Source organism: Bufo bufo, chromosome 1 (genome assembly GCF_905171765.1).
Source record: "Bufo bufo chromosome 1, aBufBuf1.1, whole genome shotgun sequence".
NCBI lineage: Eukaryota > Metazoa > Chordata > Amphibia > Anura > Bufonidae > Bufo > Bufo bufo.
Genome location: NC_053389.1, coordinates 65,267,767 through 65,284,716, shown reverse-complemented (window position 1 = coordinate 65,284,716; position 16,950 = coordinate 65,267,767).

Here is a 16,950-nt window from a genome sequence, read left to right as displayed (position 1 = left end):
TTTTTCCTTTTTTTTACCACTTAATAGTCCCACAACGGGACTATAACAGACAGCTTTTTGATTGCTTTTAAAATGCAATGCACTATCCCTATAGTGCAGGGCTGGCCAACCTGAGGCTCTCCAGCTGTTGCAAAACTACAACTCACAGCATGCCTAGACTGCTTTACAGCTATCAGCCTACAGCAGGGCATGGTGGGAAATGTAGTTTTACAACAGCTGGAGAGCCGCAGGTTGGCCAGCCCTGGAGTGCATTGCCTTTTAATGGCAATGCTATTCTAACATTGACCAGCAGGCTGCGCCAGAGATGTGCAGCCTGCTGGAAATTATTGAAGGCTGGTCTGGGGCCTACATCAGACCCCAGGCAGCCTTCACACACAAATGTGATCGCGGGGTGCCGATGGGTGACAGAGGGAGTCCGCTCCCTCAGTCAGCACTTTACATGCGGCGGGCCGCAGTCAACCCTATAAGGTAACTCACGACGTGTCACGTTTCATGTGGTCAATCATCAGGGGAAATATACTGTAGGGATGGATTTGATAAATAGGTGATAACCTTACAGTCAGTGAACCAAAGGAAAAGAAAAGTATCGGCGTTGCTGCAAGCCCATCAGTGGAGGGGTGCAGTCTGGGGAAGTAGGCCCCTAGTCAGGTTGCATAGTAGTACAGTGACTGTAAGGTTGTCACCTATTTATCAAATCCATCCCTACGGTATATCTCCCCTGATGATTGACCACATGAAATGTGACATGTCGGGAATAACCTTATATGGTTGACTAGGGACTCTGTCCGGGTCAGGGACAGGGATCTGGACGGGGTCGCCCCTTTCAGGGCGGGTGCTCTGTGTAGACAGGTAGGGTGCATATAGTCCCCCTCCCCTTTTGATAGGGTCATCTAGGGACAATTGTTCCTGCAGTGTCTACACAGGGCTTTATAAAGACGACCAAGCGAGACGACGACCTGTCGACCACAAGAAATACTGGAACGCTAAATTGTTCAACTGGGTGGCCGACGGTCCTTTTTACAAGTTTGTCTCACACTACCATCGGTAAGACCGTTCACTTTTAAGTTTCGGGAATATTACCACAGTCCCACAGCGTTCAAGCATTCTACATGGTGCACTTTTGTTTTTTTATTCATTAAGGTGCTTTTCACCAGTAGTCTTAAAATATAATATTAAATGTTTTAACTCCCTCTTTTTGCCCCTGTTATGTTTTTTTTTTTTATACATATCCGAAGTGACCAACACATCTTCAAACCGCCCTCTTTTTGCATGCGCTGTAGGATTGGTACTCACAACTAGGGTTGAGCGAACCCGGACTTTACGATTTTTGGACCCCAGACCCGAACATTTCAGCCAATCAACAAGCGTTTAACTGTGTGACCTTAGAAGCCATCACAGCCATGCCTACTAATGGCAAGGCTGTGATTGGCCAGTGCAGCATGTGCCCCAGCCTCTATATAAGCTGGAGTCACGTAGCACTGCACGTCACTCTGCTGTGCTTAGTGTAGGGAGAGAATGCTGATGCTGTGAGGGAGAGAATAGGACAGAATCTGTGATCAGAACTCCAATTGAACTCAGCGATCTACATACATTAGTTGTGTGGGTGCAGCGCACAATCTTTTTACCCTGCCCTGAGCCCAGTGACAGAAAAAAATAACTTTTATCCGTCTGTTAGTTAGGTGGGCGGTGGCGGCCTTTTTTTGGCAATATCCTACATCTGGTGCCTTTGCAGGATTAGTCAGTGTGCAATTTAAGCTAGAAATACAGCCATAATTTTCTGGGTTTTTAAAAACATCCTTTTTGTGCAAAATACACTATTTTGCAGCCCTAGCTGCATCTGCACCTGTAAAATTCAATCGTTATATACAGCTTTCATATTCTGTTATTAAAAAAACAACCTTTTTTGGCAAAATACACTATTTTACAGCCCTTGATGCATCTGCACGTGTGAAATTCAAGCGTTATATACAGCTTTCATATTCTGTTAGTAAAAAAACATACTTTTTTGGCAATATCCAACATCTGGTTCCTTTGCAGGATTAGTCAGTGTGCAATTTAAGCTAGAAATACAGCCATAATTTTCTGGGTTTTTAAAAACATCCTTTTTGTGCAAAATACACTATTTTACAGCCCTAGCTGCATCTGCACTTGTGAAATTCAATTGTTATATACAGCTTTCATATTCTGTTATTAAAAAAACAACCTTTTTTTTTTGCAAAATACTTAATATTGCAGCCGTTGCTGCATCTGTGATTGTTAAAAACAAGTTTTAAAAAATTTAATAATTTTCTGGCTTTGAAAAAACACCAAATTTTGGCAATATCCAACATCTGGTGCCTTTGCAGGATTGTCAGTGTGCAATTTAAGCTAGAAATAGAGCCATAATTTTCTGGGTTTTTAAAAACATTATATACTGCTGTCATATTCAGTTATTAAACAAACCCCCGTTTTGGGCAAAAAAATTTAATTGTGGCCTAGTCTGCATCTGTACATGTGAGATACACCCTTTACATACTGTGGTTCTATTCAGTTATTTGTAAAACAACCATTTTGGCCAAAAAACTTTAATTGCGGCCAAGTCTGGATCAGTCCGTGTGAGATACACACTTCAGATACTGTGGTTATATTCTTCTATTAATAAAACACCCTTTTTGGGCAAAATACACAATTTTACAGCCCTTGCTGCATCCGAACGTGTGAAATTCAAGGTTTATATACTGCTGTCATATTGTCACGGATGGTGTACAGGAAACAAGACAGTACCATATAAACAATGTCTCTCTGGATCCACAACTAAGGAACAAAGGGAGACCCCTGCAATAGAGCTCCCGCTCTCCCTCACTGCTCAGCCTATGCGAACACCCCAAAGGTGGATGGCCGCATATCCACGTTCCTCGGCTATCTATTACCTGAAGACCCTACAATAGTGAAGGGACACGACCACCGGCTCCCTACACTGACACGGAGGGAGTCAGGGTCACCTGGATCCAGAAAAGACAAAAACATAAATACATAAACAGCACTTATCTGCAGACGACTGAGGACTGGGAACTGGGAACAGCATGCACACACACTCCAGGAAGTTGTATCAGCCGCACACTACTGCATTATGGGGAGGAACTTAAAGGGTAGCGATCAGTCTGACTGCATGACAGCTGAGATAGACTAACGAGATGAGAAACTAAACCAAAACAAAGAAATTCAAGGAGGAGGATCTGAGAAGCTCCTGTGAGCGCTTCTCAGCTGTCTGGCTGTGACAGTACCCCTCCCTCTAGGAGTGGACTCCGGACACTCAGGGCCCACCTTCTCAGGATGGGACCTATGGAAAGCCCTGATGAGACGAGAGGCCTTAATGTCCGTCACTGGGACCCACATCCTCTCCTCAGGACCATAACCCTCCCAATGAACGAGGTACTGGAGGGAACCGCGAACAAGACGAGAATCCACAATCCTAGAGACCTGAAATTCAAGATTTCCATCAACCATAATCGGAGGAGGAGGCAAAGGCGAGGGTACAATAGGTTGAACATAAGGTTTCAATAAGGACTTATGAAAAACATTATGGATCTTCCAAGTCTGAGGAAGATCAAGACGGTAGGCAACAGGATTGATGACAGACAGGATCTTGTAAGGCCCAATAAACCAAGGACCCAACTTCCAGGAGGGAACCTTCAATTTGATATTCTTGGTAGACAACCACACCAGATCACCAACATTCAGGTCCGGACCAGGCACACGTCTCTTATCCGCCACACGCTTATATCTCTCACTCATGCTCTTTAGATTATCCTGAATCTTTTGCCAAATAGATGACAAAGACGAGGAGAATCTGTCCTCATCAGGCAAACCAGAAGAGCCCTCTCCCGAGAAAGTCCCAAACTGCGGATGGAACCCATATGCACCAAAAAATGGTGACTTATCAGAGGACTCCTGACGACGGTTATTTAAAGCAAACTCAGCAAGGGACAAAAAAGAACACCAATCCTTCTGATTCTCCGCCACAAAACAGCGCAGATATGTCTCCAGATTCTGATTGACGCGCTCTGTCTAGCCATTCGACTGCGGATGGAAAGCAGAAGAGAATGACAACCGAACCCCCAAGCGAGAACAGAAAGCCTTCCAGAATCCGGAAACAAACTGCGTGCCCCTATCAGAGACTATGTCTGAAGGAATCCCATGCAATTTGACAATGTGGTCAATAAATGCCTGCGCCAGCGTCTTAGCATTGGGCAAACCAGGGAAAGGGATAAAATGCACCATTTTGTTAAAACGGTCCACCACCACCAGAATCACAGACCTCCCCGAGGAACGAGGCAAGTCCATTATGAAGTCCATGGACAGATGTGTCCAAGGACGGGAAAAAATGGGCAAAGGAAGGAGAGGACCTGATGGCCGTGAATGAGGGACCTTGGCACGAGCGCAAGTCTCGCAAGCTGCCACAAAACCCTCAACCGACTTACGAAGCGCAGGCCACCAGAATCTCCGAGCGATGAGATCCAGTGTGGCTCTTGCCCCCGGGTGCCCAGCAAGGACCGTGTCGTGGTGTTCTTTAAAAATCTTGTGTCTCAAAGCGAGAGGCACAAACAACCTCCCAGGAGGACAAAGATCAGGAGCATCTGACTGGGCTGCCTGCACCTCTGCCTCCAATTCAGGAAAAAGAGCAGAGACCACCACACCTTCAGCCAAAATGGGACCCGGGTCTTCAAAATTCCCACCTCCTGGAAAACAACGTGACAGGGCATCTGCCTTCACATTCTTAACCCCAGGGCGGAACGTAACAACAAAATTAAACCTTGAAAAGAACAAAGACCATCTGGCCTGTCTCGGGTTCAGACGCTTGGCTGACTCCAAATAGGCCAGATTTTTATGGTCAGTAAACACGGTAATAGGGTGTCTGGCTCCCTCTAGCCAATGGCGCCATTCCTCAAAAGCCAACTTGATGGCCAACAATTCCCTATCTCCCACATCATAATTTCTCTCTGCGGAGGAGAGTTTCTTTGAGAAAAAGGCACACGGTTGCCATTTGGCAGGAGAGGAACCCTGAGACAAGACCGCACCCACCCCTACCTCAGAAGCATCAACCTCAACTATGAAGGGTAATGAAATATCAGGTTGTACTAGGATGGGAGCGGAAGCAAAACTCTCCTTGATATTAGAAAAGGCCTTACGCGCCTCTACCGACCAGGAAGAAAAATCTACCCCCTTTCTGGTCATATCAGTGAGTGGTTTAACAACAGAGGAATAATTCAAAATAAATTTCCTGTAATAATTGGCAAAGCCCAAAAAACGCATCAGCGCCTTCTGGTTCTCAGGAAGCTCCCACTCAAGCACAGCGCGGACCTTCTCGGGGTCCATGCGAAAACCAGAAGCGGAGACAAGAAACCCCAGAAATTGGATTTCTGGAACCGCAAACACACATTTTTCCAGTTTCGCATATAATTTATTTTCCCGCAGAATGAGCAAGACCTGACGTAAGTGTTCCTTATGAGTCTTGAAATCAGGAGAAAAAATCAAAATGTCATCCAAATACACTAATACAAATTTTCCCATTAAATGATAAAAAATGCTGTTGACGAAATGTTGAAAAACGGCTGGGGCATTCATCAAACCAAAAGGCATAACCAAATTCTCAAAATGGCCCTCAGGGGTATTGAAAGCCGTCTTCCATTCGTCTCCTTCTCTGACCCTAACCAGGTTGTATGCCCCTCTTAGGTCTAATTTGGAAAAGACTTTAGCCCCAACAACCTGGTTAAACAGGTCCGGGATCAGAGGAAGCGGATAAGGATCACGAATAGTGATACTGTTCAGCTCCCTGAAATCCAGACAAGGTCTTAAAGAACCATCTTTTTTCTTAACAAAGAAAAAACCAGCGGCAACAGGTGACTTCGAGGGTCGTATGTGTCCTTTTCTCAAACTCTCAGAGATATAAGCCCGCATAGCGACCCTCTCAGGTTGGAAGAGATTGTATAAACGAGATTTAGGCAGCTTGGCGCCTGGGATCAGATTAATAGGGCAATCATACTCCCTGTGCGGAGGCAAACCCTGAACTCCACTCTCAGAGAAGACATCCAAAAATTCAGAGAGGAAAGGTGGTACAGTCTTAGTAGAAACCTCAGAAACAGATGTTATGAGGCAATTCTCTCTGCAAAAGTTACTCCAACCATTTATTTGCCTCGCTTGCCAATCAATGGTGGGGTTATGTTTAGTGAGCCAGGGTAGCCCCAACACTAGAGGAGTAGGCAAACCGCTAAGGACGAAACATGACACATCCTCAACATGAGCATCACTCACAATTAAACGGATATTGTGAACTATGCCCTTTAATGATTTCTGAGAAAGTGGAGCTGAATCAATAGCAAAAACAGGAATATCCCTTCCCAAAGTGCATACCTGGAAACCATGAGTTATTGCAAATTGATTATCAATGAGGTTGACAGCTGCTCCACTATCCACAAAAATCTCACAAAAAATGCTCTTGCTCTCTAGCGCCACCCTAGCAGGCAGGACAAAACGGGAACTACAAGCAAACGGAAAACCTTCAATTTCCGCCTCAACCCTGCCAATAGTAACAGACGGAACATTTTTAAAAGATTTTTTCCTTTTTGTCTCTTTATTACTCCCAGAAAACTGCCTGAATCTCCTTGAGGGACAAACATTTGCCAAATGATTTATACCTCCACAACAAAAACAAACCCTCCCATGCGGGCTGAATCTTCTATTGTCAGAGGCAATCAACCCCAGCTGCATGGGCTCCTGCTCAGAAGGGGCTGACAGAGACTGAGACTCCTGCGCACAGAATGAGACCGCTGCACTGTTCCGAGACTGAGTATGACAGGAAGGAGAGATCTCTCCTCTCTCTCTAAGACGCCTGTCAATACGAACGGCCTGAGACATAGAGTCCAAGGAGATAGGCCTCTCATGAAAGGAAAATGCATTATTCAATCCCTCTGAAAGACCATGGCAAAATTGACTTCGGAGTGCAGCATCATTCCAACCAGTATCAGCTGCCCATCTCCGAAATTCGGAGCAGTATATCTCTGCGGATTGTTTACCCTGGCATAACAGACGTAGTCTAGACTCAGCCAGAGCAATACGATCCGGATCATCATATATCTGACCCAGGGCTAAAAATAATTCATCCACTGAGCGGAGGGGCCGTGCCCCCTCCGGTAGCGAAAAGGCCCAAGACTGAGCGTTACCCCTGAGCAGCGATACAATGATCCCCACCCTCCGTTCTTCATCACCAGAAGAATGGGGAAGAAGGCGAAAATGGAGTTTGCAAGCCTCTTTAAAACGCACAAAATTCTCACTACCTCCAGAGAACGTATCCGGGAGCGAGATCTTGGGCTCAGCACAAACTCCATGAATGCAAGCTGAACCGGTCACTTGAAACTGAGAAAAAATCCTACGGAGATCAGCTACCTCCAATGAAAGACCCTGGAGGCGTTCAGCCAAAAGTGAAACCGGATCCATGCTTGAGACGGTTTTGGCGGCTGATAATGTCACGGATGGTGTACAGGAAACAAGACAATACCATATAAACGATGTCTCTCTGGATCCACAACTAAGGAACAAAGGGAGACCCCTGCAATAGAGCTGCCGCTCTCCCTCACTGCTCAGCCTATGCGAACACCCCAAAGGTGGATGGCCGCATATCCACGTTCCTCGGCTATCTATTACCTGAAGACCCTACAATAGTGAAGGGACACGACCACCGGCTCCCTACACTGACACGGAGGGAGTCAGGGTCACCTGGATCCAGAAAAGACAAAAACATAAATACATAAACAGCACTTATCTGCTGACGACTGACGACTGGGAACTGCATGCACACACACTCCAGGAAGTTGTATCAGCCGCACACTACTGCATTATGGGGAGGAACTTAAAGGGTAGAGATCAGTCTGACTGCATGACAGCTGAGATAGACTAACGAGATGAGAAACTAAACCAAAACAAAGAAATTCAAGGAGGAGGATCTGAGAAGCTCCTGTGAGCGCTTCTCAGCTGTCTGGCTGTGACACATATTCTGTTATTGAACAAACACCCATTTTGGGCCAAAAACTTAATTTTGCAGCCTTTTCTGCATATGTAATTGTGAGATACACACTTTAGATACTATGGTTCTATTCAGTTATTTGAAAAACAACCATTTTGGGCAAAAAACTTTATTTGCGGCCTAGTCTGGATCAGGATGTGTGAGATACAACCTTTACATACTGTCGTTCTATTCTGCTATTAATTAAACACCCATTTAGGGCAAGATCCTAAATTTGAGAAATATGAGGAGAGCGTCAAAAAAGGGACGTGGCCCAGGTCGTGGTGCTGCTGGTGGAGCTCCTGTTGCAGGCAGAGGACGTGGTCGATCTGTGCCAGCTACAGGCACAAGTGAAACCCCTTCCTCAGGTGCAAGTAGGCGACAGAACCTGCAGCGGTATTTGGTCAGGCCTAATGCGGCTCTATGAATGGTGAGGCCTGAACAATCGCGGTAGTAGATTGGGTTGCTGACAGTGCCTCCAGTTGCTTCACATTGTCTCCCACCCAGTCTCCTGCTGAAAGATCAGAGTTGGCACCTGCAGCCGATGTCCATCCGTCTTTCACCTCACCCCTTGCAAATCAGCCAAGCAGTCATGCAGCAGTCTCTTCTTCTTTTTGATGACTCTGTTAGCAGGGTTTCCCTAGGGCCATCCACCTAGCCCTGCCCCAGAAGTGGAAGAGATTGAGTGCACCGATGCCCAACCACTTATGTTTCAGGATGTGGACATGGGAGGACCATTGCAGCACGTCTCGGATGATGACGAAACACAGGTACCAACTGCTGGGGCTTTCAAAAGTGTGCAGACTGACAAGGAGGGCAGGGGTGAAGACTGGGTGGAAGATGATGTGGAGGACGATGAGGTCCTCGACCCCACATGGAATCAAGGTCATGCGAGTGACCTATGTAGTTCGGAGGAAGAGGCGGTGGTCGTACAGAGCCACCAGCACAGCAGAAGAGGGAACAGGGTGCAAAAGCGAAGCGGCCGTCCCCTAGACAGTACGCCTCCTACTGCCCACCGCAGCAAGGGACCGATCACACCAAAGCCAGCTCCAAGGAGTTTCCTGGCGAGGCAGTTCTTCAGACAATGTGCTGACGACAAGACACGAGTGGTTTGCACGCTGTGCAATCAGAGCCTGAAGCGAGGCATAAACGTTCTAAACCTGAGCACAACCTGTATGACCAGGCATCTAAGTGCAAAGCACGAGCTGCAGTGGAGTAGACACCTCAAAAACCAAGAAAGGTCTCTGGCTTCTCCTGCAGTCTCCGCCTCTTCATCCACCTCTGGAGTGACAGTGCCACCGGCCACCCTGCAAACAGAGGATCTGCCAGCAACACCACCACCTGGGTCACCAAGCATCTCCACAATGTCCCACGGAAGCGTTCAGCTCTCCATCTCCCATACACTGGAGAGGAAGAGGAAGTACCCCCCTACCCACCCACGATCCCTAGCCCTGAATGCCAGCATTTCAAAATTACTGGCCTTTGAAATACTGTCATTCCGTCTGGTGGAGACGGAGAGTTTTAAAGGCCTTATGGCGGTGGCTGTCCCACAGTATGTTGTGCCCAGCCGCCACTACTTTTCCAGGCGAGCCATCCCTTCCCTGCACAACCAAGTAGGGGACAAAATCAGGTGTGCACTGCGCAACGCCATCTGTGGCAAGGTGCACCTCACTACGGATACGTGGACCAGTAAGCACGGTCAGGGACATTATATATCCATAACAGCACACTGGGTAAATGCAGTGGCGGCTGGGCCTGAGGCGGATAGCAGTTTGCCGCATGTCCTTCCACCACCAAGGATTGCAGGGCGCTTCAGTTTGCCTCCTGTTGCTTCCTCCTCCTACTCCGCTTCCTCATCCTCTACCGGCTCCTCATCCGGTCAGCGTAACACCTTCACCACCAACTTCAGCACAGCCAGGGGTAAACGACAGCAGGCAGTTTTAAATTATCTGTTTGGGGGACAAACCCCACACCGCGCAGGAGCTATGGACGGGCCTTTAACAACAGACCGATGAGTGGTTGGTGCCAGTGAGCCTCAAGCCCGGCCTGGTAATGGGCAAAATCTCGTAGCCGGTTTGACGCACATCCCTTGCCTGGCGCATGTGCTGAATTTGGTGGTGCAGAGATTCCTTAAAAATTACCCCGATATGTCAGAGCTGCTGCATAACTTCGGCCTTCCCGCTCACCGCCTCATAAGCGTCGTGCCCACAAGGTGGAACTTCACCTTGCACATGCTGGTCAGACTGTGCGAGCAGCAGCAGGCGATAGTGGAGTTTCAGTTGCAGCACGCACGGGTGAGTTGCTCGGCGGAACAGCACCACTTCACCCCCAATGACTGGGCGTCCGTGCGAGACCTGTGAACCTTGTTGCGCTGTTTCAAGTACTCCACCAACATGGCCAGTGCTTATAGCGCCGTTCTCAGCGTTACTATCCCACTTCTATGCCTCCTTCAAAAAACGCTGCTGGCGATGATGGAAGACGATGTGGCACAGGAGGAGGAGGAGGAAAAGGGACAATTTCGTAGGGTTTCCGGCCAGTCATTCACAAGAAGATGACGAGGTGGAGGATGAGGAACCATGTTCACAGCAGGGAGGCACCCAGACCAGCTCATGGCCATCACTTGTGCATGGCTGGAGGGATACAGAGGACACAGACGATACACCTCCCACAGAGGACAGCTTTTCGTTGCCTCTGGGCAGCCTGGCACACATGAGCGATTACATGCTGCAGTGTCTCCGCAACGACCGCCGAGTTGCCCACATTCTAACTTGTGCTGATTACTGGGTGGCCACGCTGCTAAATCCCCGTTACAAGGACAACGTACCGTCCTTAATTCTCTCACTGGAGCGTAATCGTAAGATGCGTGAGTACAAGTGCACGCTGGGGCATTCCAACCTGACAGCGGGGGCACAGTGGAAGCACAAGGCGAAAGCAGAGGAAGAGGTCGCCAACGCAGCTGGGGCACCGCCAGCACCTCAGAAGGCAGGGTTAGCATGGCCGAAATGTGGAAAAGCTTTGTCAGCACGCCACAACAACCAGCACCACCAGCTGATATGGAACGTCTTAGCAGGAGGCAGCATTTCACCAACATGGTGGAGCAGTATGTGTGCACACGCCTACACGTACTGAATGACAGATCTGCACCCTTCAACTTCCGGGTCTCCAAATTGGGCACATGGCCTGAGCTTGCCCTTTACACCTTGGAGGTACTGGCCTGCCCTGCAGCCAGTGTATTATGTGTAAGTGTGTTTAGCACGGCAGGGGGCGTTATCACAGACAAGCGCAGCCGCCTGTCCACAGCCAATGTGGACAAGCTTGTGTTCATTAAAATGAACCAGGCATGTATCCCACAGGACTTGTTCGTACCTTGTGCAGAATAGACATGTATACCGGCACTAAGCAGCCATTGTTATACTGCAGCGCAATTGCTCATTCTTGTATTTAGGATATTTCACACTCTTTGGAGTGTACCCTAATTTTTTTTTTAAATTAAAACCAAAAACCAGTGTTGGCTACCTCGTCCCCCTCCACCGCTACGTCCACCGCCTCCTCAAATTCCTACTCCATATGGATCTCCACCTCATAAATCAATTTTTTTTTGTAGGTATTTTATTTTATGTCATTTTACTACTTTGTTACATTTTCGGGTGAAATTCACCAATTTTTGGGTGTGATGTACCATTGCTATACCTAGTAGACAGGTTAAAAAAATTCACAAATTTGTTACATTTTCGGGTGAAATTCACCAATTTTTGGGTGTGATGTACCACTGCTATATCTAGTAGACAGGTTAAAAAAAACCCACTAATTTGTCTGTTACATTTTTAGGTGAAATTTACCAATTTTTGGGTGTAATATACCCCTCCTCTACCTAGTTGACAGGTTAATAAATTTCACTAATTTTTCTGTTACATTCTTGGGTTAACATTTTACTATTTTGGACATGAATAAACCCCTGCTTTGCATAGGTGACAGGGAATAAAATTTCAGAAATTCTTCTTTACTTGATGCGCGCCACCTCCTTTCATTTAAAGGGACTCTGTCACCACTTTCTAACCCCCCCCTTTTAAAAGTATTGTTCTCTCCATGGCGCCCTTGTGATTACAAAGGTGTTGTTATAACATAAATTCGCCGTCTCGTTTTGATAAAAATACCTTTTATCTAACCTGTCAATCTTGTGGATAAGGTGCCCAGAGCGTTTCTGAAGGTCTGAAGCTGCCGCCCGCCGCCGTTGGTGCCCAGCTCCTCCCCTGATCCTTTCAGCGCCGCCTCAATGTAAAGAAATCCGCCTCCGGCTCTCGCTCAGTGCCCCCTCCTCCTTTTCAAAGATCCCGCGCGTGCGCACAGGCCTGTGGCTGATGCGCCCGTGCGGACATTTAGAATCAGCCTCATTGAGCGAAGTGCGCATGCGCGCACTTCGCTCAACCTCCTCATAAGACGAGCACTGCAGCCAGCCACTCAGAGCCTGCCAAGCGCTGTATGGAGCCGCAGGCTCTGAGTGGCTGGCTGCAGTGCTCGTCTTATGAGCGAGAGCCGGAGGCGGATTTCTTTACATTCAGGAGGCGCTGAAAGGATCAGGGGAGGAGCTGGGCACCAACGGCGGCGGCGGCGGGCGGCAGCTTCAGACCTTCAGAAACGCCCTGGGCACCTTATCCACAAGATTGACAGGTTAGATAAAAGGTATTTTTATCAAAACGAGACGGCGAATTTATGTTATAACAACACCTTTGTAATCACAAGGGCGCCATGGAGAGAACAATACTTTTAAAAGGGGGGGTTAGAAAGTGGTGACAGAGTCCCTTTAATGCTTACACTTTAACAAGTTGTCCCACTTTTGCGCTTCAATAATTTGTCCCACATTTGCGCTTTAATAATTTGTCCCACATTTGTGCTTCAATAATTTGTCCCATATTTGCGCTTCAATAATTTGTCCCACATTTGCGCTTTAATCATTTGTCCCACATTTGCTCTTTAATAATTTGTCCCACATTTGCGCTTCAATAATTTGTCCCACATTTGCGCTTCAATAATTTGTCCCACATTTGTGCCTCAATAACTTTTCCCATATTTCCGCTTGATCAAAATAAATTTTCATCCATTTATCTCCCTTGGATGTGGTCTCTCTTTCTCACGCTCCCTCTCCGGTGTGGAACCCTGATTCGCCGATAACCGTGATCAACATGGTAGGCTCAGAAAAGAACATCGAAAGTTGATAGAGAAGATATCAAAATGGATGGTGGACGTCACGGGGGCACCTCTGCATAGGTGACAGGAACATAAATTTAAAAAAATCGTCTGTTACATTGTCAGGTGACATTTTACCAATTTTGACGGATAGAAACCCCTGCTTTGCATAGGTGACAGGGAATTAAATTTCAGAAATTCTTCTTTAATTGATGCGCGCAACCTCCTTTCATTCAATGCTTAAAGGGGTTCTGCACTTTCATTTAACTGATGATCTATCCTCTGGATAGATCATCAACCTCTGATCGGCGGGGGTCCGACACCCGGGACCCCCGCCGATCAGCTGTTTGAGAAGGCAGCGGTGCTCCAGCAGCGCCGCGGCCTTCTCACTGTTTACCGCCGGCCCACTGACGTCACGACTAGTATCAACTAGCGTGGGCGCGGCTAAGCTCTGTTCACTTGAATGGAGCTTCGCTGCGCCCACGCTAGTTGATACTAGTCGTGACGTCAGTGGGCAGGCGGCCCGGCGGTAAACAGTGAGAAGGCCGCGGCGCTGCCTTCTCAAACAGCTGATCGGCGGGGGTCCCGGGTGTCGGACCCCCGCCGATCAGAAGCTGATGATCTATCCAGAGGATAGATCATCAGTTAAATGAAAGTGCAGAACCCCTTTAAACTTTAACAAGTTGTCCCACATTTGCACTTCAATACTTTGTCCCATATTTCCACTCTATCATATTTAATTTGAAACAATTAATCCTCCCTTGGATGTGGTCTCTCTTTCTCACGCTCCCTCTCCGGCGTGGAACCCTGATTCGCCGATAACTGTGATCAACAGGGTAGGCTCAGAAAAGAACATCGAAAGTTGTTAGAGAAGATATCCAAATGGATGGTGGATGTCACAGGGACGTGCGATCAGGCAGAAGTTATCTAGAGTCAACAAAGCAGGGCCTCTCCTGGCTAACGTTTCAAAATCCAAAATACCACAGTGACATTCCCTATAATTTTGAATTAATCAATCCAATAACAGGGCATCTTAAGAGTCCTGTATTGTTATTTATCGTCACTACCTCCCCGAGTCGGGAATCGGTAATTGTCGCGCACCTCCTCCTTAACTTGGAAGCTTCTGCTTCAATACTTTGTCCCACATTTCCGCTCGATTACATTTAATTTCATCCATTGACCTCCCTTGGATGTGGTATACCTTTCTCAGGCTCCCTCTCCGGCCTGGAACCCTGAATCCACGCCACCCTTGATCACCATGGTAGGCGCAGAAAAGAACATCGAAAGTTGATAGAGAAGATATCTAATTGGATCGTGGACCTCACGGGGACGTGCGACATGGTGGAGCAGTATGTGTGCACACGGCTACACGTACTGAATGATGGGTCTGCCCCCTTCAACTTCTGGGTCTCCAAATTGGGCACATGGCCTGAGCTTGCCCTTTAGGCCTTGGAGGTGCTGGTGCTTGTCTGAACGTGTGTTTAGCACGACTGGAGGGGGTTATCACAGGTTATATTTCCCAATGTTTTGGGGTGTACCCTAATTTAAAAAAAATGTAAATAAATTTAAAACCCAAAAACTGTGTAGGCTACCTCCTCCTCATCCTCCTACTCCATATGCACCTCGTCCTCCTAGATCAAGATTATTATTTTTTATTTTTACATATTTTATGTCATTTAAAGTCATTTTCCTATCCACTTGCCATGCTCTTAACCACATTTTGCTGGCATTTGCAGCCCTCTAGCCCTTTCTATGACATTTTTACAGCCATTTTAGTGCTCAAAAGTTTGGGTTCCCATTTGACTTCCATGGGGTTCGAGATCAGGTTCGGGTGCCGAACTCAAACTTTTTTTTTAAGTTCGGCCAAACCCGAACATCCAGGTGTCCGCTCAACTCTACTCACAACTGTTTCTCTGTGGGTGGAAATTCCTCTGCCAGCGCCGACAACAGCAGAATGCAGCATCTCTCGCAGCAAGGCCTGGAAATGCTGCATTCTAACAGCCCTCTGTGATGCTGGTAACATGTCCGCCATTTTGTGTTTTTACCGGGGGTCTAAGTACATTGCCATCCAGTACTGGTCCTTACCCTTTATGCTTTTTATACGGGGGTCCCTCTTCAAACACTGGAGCATGAAGGCCCCCATTTGCACTGAATTGGAAGCGGTGGAGCGGCCTGGCTCCTGCTCATCGCCCAGGAGAATGTCGTCATCGGTCTCTTCCTCCCAGCCATGGACAGCACCAGGGATCCCAGAAAGGTTTAAAGCATGCGCAGGTCCGACAAGCCAGTGGTCAGCCGTTGGGCAAGAGGATTATTCGCCGTCATTTTTTTTACGCTCGGCACGGTGAAAGGTGGAGTGGAGGACAAATGCAAGGAGAGAGGAGAAAGAGAAGAGGCAGGACGTGGAGCGCCGGGAGTGTGGCTTTGTGGGTTCTGACGGTGTTGCTCCCACTGGGCTCGATGATGGGAGGCCAGGTGCCTTCTTAAGGCGGTCGTCCCTAGGTGAGTGTTGGGCTTAACATGACTTATGCGTTGACAGCACAGGCTGCAGATGTCAACACTATTGTCAGCAGCTGACATGTTAAAAAAAGCCCACACTGCGGAGCCTTGTGCCGGCGTCCTGGGAGCGCCAGATGTGACCGTACATGGTGGATGGCTAGCTCCAGATACATTTTCAGTCGTCTTTTTGCCTCCCGTGCACTGCGAGTTTTGCCTGCTTCTCATCCCTATCTGCTGCTCCGTCTCTCCCTCTGAACTCCCCTCCTCTTCCTCTCTTGTGGGCACCCACGTGACGTCCATTGACACGTCATCATCGTCACCTTCACCACCACTGACATTAGAAATCTCGGAGTAGGCAGCAACAGCGGGGACCACCCTCCTTGGCCTGATCTGGGTACTGTCGTCAGACCGTTGCTACCTCCTCTTCCTTATCCGATGCCAAGAACTAGCGTGGGCGCGGCTAAGCTCTGTTCACTTGAATGGAGCTTCGCTGCGCCCACGCTAGTTGATACTAGTCGTGACGTCAGTGGGCAGGCGGCCCGGCGGTAAACAGTGAGAAGGCCGCGGCGCTGCCTTCTCAAACAGCTGATCGGCGGGGGTCCCGGGTGTCGGACCCCCGCCGATCAGAAGCTGATGATCTATCCAGAGGATAGATCATCAGTTAAATGAAAGTGCAGAACCCCTTTAAACTTTAACAAGTTGTCCCACATTTGCACTTCAATACTTTGTCCCATATTTCCACTCTATCATATTTAATTTGAAACAATTAATCCTCCCTTGGATGTGGTCTCTCTTTCTCACGCTCCCTCTCCGGCGTGGAACCCTGATTCGCCGATAACTGTGATCAACAGGGTAGGCTCAGAAAAGAACATCGAAAGTTGTTAGAGAAGATATCCAAATGGATGGTGGATGTCACAGGGACGTGCGATCAGGCAGAAGTTATCTAGAGTCAACAAAGCAGGGCCTCTCCTGGCTAAGGTTTCAAAATCCAAAATACCACAGTGACATTCCCTATAATTTTGAATTAATCAATCCAATAACAGGGCATCTTAAGAGTCCTGTATTGTTATTTATCGTCACTACCTCCCCGAGTCGGGAATGGGTAATTGTCGCGCACCTCCTCCTTAACTTGGAAGCTTCTGCTTCAATACTTTGTCCCACATTTCCGCTCGATTACATTTAATTTCATCCATTGACCTCCCTTGGATGTGGTATACCTTTCTCAGGCTCCC